This window comes from Hyaena hyaena, unplaced genomic scaffold, assembly GCF_003009895.1.
Source record: "Hyaena hyaena isolate Hyena2069 unplaced genomic scaffold, ASM300989v1 scaffold_895, whole genome shotgun sequence".
NCBI classification, from domain to species: domain Eukaryota; kingdom Metazoa; phylum Chordata; class Mammalia; order Carnivora; family Hyaenidae; genus Hyaena; species Hyaena hyaena.
The window spans coordinates 6,475-10,917 of record NW_024081529.1 but is presented as its reverse complement, the minus strand read 5'-3'; positions in this window follow the sequence as shown (position 1 = coordinate 10,917).

Sequence of the window (4,443 nt, the reverse complement as noted above, 5' to 3'; positions counted from 1 at the left end):
TTCTTCCCATGTCTTGGTCTCCTCTCCACTTCTATTCTCTTTCCATGCCTTGCTGCTTCTTAGCTAGCTCTATTCACTCTGCTCCCCGAAAAGCACCCAAGCAGGTAGAAAGATGAGATCTGTGACCAAGCTCAGGACAGGCAATAGCCTGGGCCTTCCTTCTCCCCAAATCATCCTCAAAGCCACTAACTCCTCCCACAGCAGGGTGCTGTATTCCTATAGCGAGGAGCCCTACAGGTACCAGCTTCCTTCCTCTTTCATTCAGTAACAGTTTTGCTTAAAGAAAATTTACCTTTCTTCCGGTGGTTAATTTCAAGCATAAACTTGGCTTATCTATGATACCCATTGTTTGCTCAAGCACCAGTCTGGACATTGCTGCGAGGGTATATGTTAGATGTGATTAACATTTAAATGAGTAGACACTGAGTAAAACAGATAACTTTTCATACTGTGGATTGGCCTCATCCAATCAGGTGAAGGCTTTAAGAGAAAAAGACTGAAGCCCTCTGAGGAAGAAGAAATCCTGTCCATAGACTAACTTCAGACTTGACCTGCAGCATCAACTTTTCCCTGGGTCTCCAGTCTCCTGCCCTGCCCTGCTAATGCTGAACTTATCAGTGTCCACCATCACATGAGCCAATTCCTTAAAACAAATCTCTTAGATAGATAAATGATAGGTAGGTATCTATTCATTTATAAATATATATAAATATGTTATATATATTTTATATATATGTATATATAATATACATATGTAATATATATGTGTAATATACGCAATATATGTTATATATGTTTTTTTGGCAAACTATGACTAATATACCTCTAAAAACACAAATCCAAGGCTTCCTGAAACCAAAGGAGAGAATCCATAGCCCGAATATATTTTTGGCTCATTGGTCCCTCACCTGGTTTTCATGCCCCACCAACAACATTGAACACTTTGTGAGTGATTAGCCAGAGAAATTTTAAGATCTCCCCGGAGTAACCACAAGACTACAACAAGGCTGAAGTAGGAAATTTGATTTTACATCTAAATTAATTTTTCAGATATGTTGATTTACTAAAGTCCCTTTCTGGATTGTTCTTTTGGTGGCATTGTCTGAAACTCACATTGTCTGAAACTCACAGTTCTAAGAAACAATTTCTCTTTGTTTTCTATAAAATCTCCCTAGTTGGGGGCGCCTGGGTGGCTTAGTCGGCTAAGCGTCCGACTTTCGCTTAGGTCATGATCTCGCAGTTCGTGGGTTCGAGCCCCGTGTCGGGCTCTGTGCTGACTGCCAGCTCAGAGCCTGGAGCCTGTTTCAGTCTGTGATTCCCTCTCTCTCTGACCCTCCCCTGCTCACGCTGTCTCTCTCTCTCTCCTAGAAATAAATAAAACATTAAAAAAAAATTTAAAATAAAATAAAATAAAATCTCCCTAGTTGGTCTTAGTACTTTGCCTAGTGTCTGGCATTCCCTTTATTTTTAAGTTTGGTATAATGTCTGGTGCATAAAAGTTTCTCAATATATATTAAGACTGGATACATATATAAATCTTCTTACAGCTGAAACACCTAGGATTTTATAAGAGAAAGATGCCTGGGATTTTTTTTGTCTTCCATTTTGAAATCTATTTTAACACTCAAGCAAATTATTCAAAGGGGGAAAAGTCATCTGTATTTGCTCCATCGTAATATATTGTTTTAATTCTTCCATGATGTCTGGGGACTTTTAGAAACTGAGACACCAACTGAAAGTCAATATTAGGAGCCAATTTCATTTCATACTCATGCTTAATAGGGTTTTGAATATTTTCACTGCTACAATCTTGGATATGTCCCTACAATAATATGGCAGGGACACTTACCCTTCACTGAAGGATACTTAGATAGGTGTCTCCTGTTCCCCTTGGGACCACCCTCCTGCCTGTCATGGAAGGTTCTGATCTTTTCCTTCTGGGGTACAGCATTACTTCTACAACTCTGGCCCTGCTTCAGCTCCTCTATAAAGCTACATTTGGATATTTCAGTAAGAAACAACTTCTGTATTACCTCGTCTCCTCAGAGATTGATCAAAAGTTACCTTTCATATTTTGTATTTCTGTTGTAAATTTTCAGAGTGTCCGATCCAGGGTGCAAAGCCATACCTACTCTGTAGTAAAGCACAAGAAAAAGATGATAAAAGACTGGCCTTGGTCACCCAGAAGCCTCTGGCAGCAGCCCCTGAAACTTTCAAGATTATGGGTAGTTTATTTCGAAAGTCCGGTGTTTAAGACCCTTAAACATCTCCACTTTGCTTAAAAATTTCTGAGTTGCATGGATATATCTTCCCTATATTCACCTAAATCTTCCTTGGACTTTTAACCTTTCCTGCCTTCATGTGGGTATCCCAAGTACATCCCAAGCCTCACTTTGTGAAGGAATGTATCCTTTCATTGGATATAAAGCAATACTTCTCAAGTTTTGTATACTGGCATTCTGTGTTTAATTAAAAGCTCCTATTGGGGCGCCTGAGTGGCTTAGTTGGTTAAGCGTCGACTTCGGCTCAGGTCATGATCTCAAGGTTGGTGGGTTCAAGCTCCATGTCAGGCTCTTTGCTGACGGTTCGGAGACCGGAGCTTGATTCAAATTCTGTCTCCCTCTCACTCTGCCCCTACCCTGCTCACGCTCTTTCTGTCTCTCTCAAAATAAAATAAACATTAAAAAAAAAATTTTAAAGCCCCTATTAACCAGATCCATCCCCCTCAGGGTGTTGAAGACTACCATGTTTATCCCAAGGCACTGGAAGACCCGGAAGGAAGGAAACAAAGCCCCTGCTCCAGTAGAGTTTATGTCTGGTGGAAGAAGACAGATACTAAAAGGTCAAATAAATTTATCATATGGTGGTGACAGGGCTGGGCAGGACAGTCAGGAAAGACCAGATTCACAGGCTTACAAATCTGTGCAAGTTACACAAGCGTCCACCCTCAGAAGTGCCTCACACTTGTGATTCTAATGCCCTGTGGTCATTGGCTCAAAATTCTCAATAATCTTACTTTTACTCTGGGTTTGAGAAGTGGAAATCTGATGCGACAATGAAGCACGCAGAGGGGTTTGAAGCTCCAGCCGGATCCTGCCTCCTGCTCTTCCTCAAAAGAAGTTCTCAGCTGCCTCTCCTCACCTCTGACACTCCAGGCCCCACCTGGCCTTCCCATCTATGTCCCCATGCCATGACCACTGCCACCCTGTGGCCCCAACGGAGACCTGGACGTGGCCATGGAAAGGGTCAGGGTTGAGTGCATCCCTGGGCAGGGTGTGGCAATGGTAGTCTCCATCACTGGATCTGCGGTGCCACGGTCATAGGGTGGGTGATCGGCTGGGGGCGAGCCTCTCTTCTACCCCTAATCCGGGTACCTAGTGTGTCGTGGCCTGAACTTGTAACCCTCACTGCAGCGCCTGCATTCCAGACCCCCTCTCCTGCTGGCTGCCAGACTGCCATGCTGGGCCCAGACGGGGACAGGAAGGTCAAGCCAGACATGTCTCCTTCCAGTTGACCCAGTAGGACAGGCAACCCTACCTGCTTCTGAGGGGGTGCTCTCATTCTATAAGTATCCCCGTGACTTAGGGAGCATGACATTAAATAGCAAACAACATGACAGATTGACAGAGAGGTCATGGAAGAAAGGGAAAAGCTTCCTATTTTTTAGTACCTTTAACATTACAGTTTCCCCCCGGGGTTTGTGAACCAGGGACCCCACATTTTCATTTTGTGGTAGGCCCCACAAAGTATGCAATTGGTCCTTGGGTCAGGAGAAGGAACATGATGGATGAGGGAGCTCTGGTTTATGTAGTGTTGTGTGTGAGGGCTTCTCTGATAAGATGACATGGGATCAGGGTCCAAATAAGTGAGACTGAGCCATGCAGGTACCTGGGATAAAAGTGTTCCAGAAAGTAAAAGGAGCAAATGCAAAGGCCCAGTGGCAGGAACATGCTAGGCTTAAGTCAGGAGCTATTCAGGAAACCACTGTGACTTGAGCCAAGTAGATGTGGGTGGAGCGGTAGATGAGGTCATGGTGCAAGTGGGAGCTGGTTGTGTAGGAGATGATGGAGACTGTAAGGACTTTGGAGTCTACTCTGAGTCAAATGGGAAGCCACTGGGGATATTTTAAGATTTAAGCCAAGAAACAACTTGATATGATTTCTACTCTAGAAGGATTAGCTATGAGTTCTTACTGACCACTTATATAAAATATCTCCTTCCCTTTCTCCAGAGTCATTCTCCATCCCTCTACCCTGATTCAGAGTCTTTATCATCACCTGATATGTTGGATGTGCATTTTTATTTGCTTATCTCCCCAGGTGAGCATATAATAAACTCCATGACAACAGAGACTTGCCCACTGTGTCCCTGGAGACTAGATCAGTGTGTGACACATAGTGGGCTCTCAATGATTCTGTGCTGGGTGAAGGAATGAATGTCTTA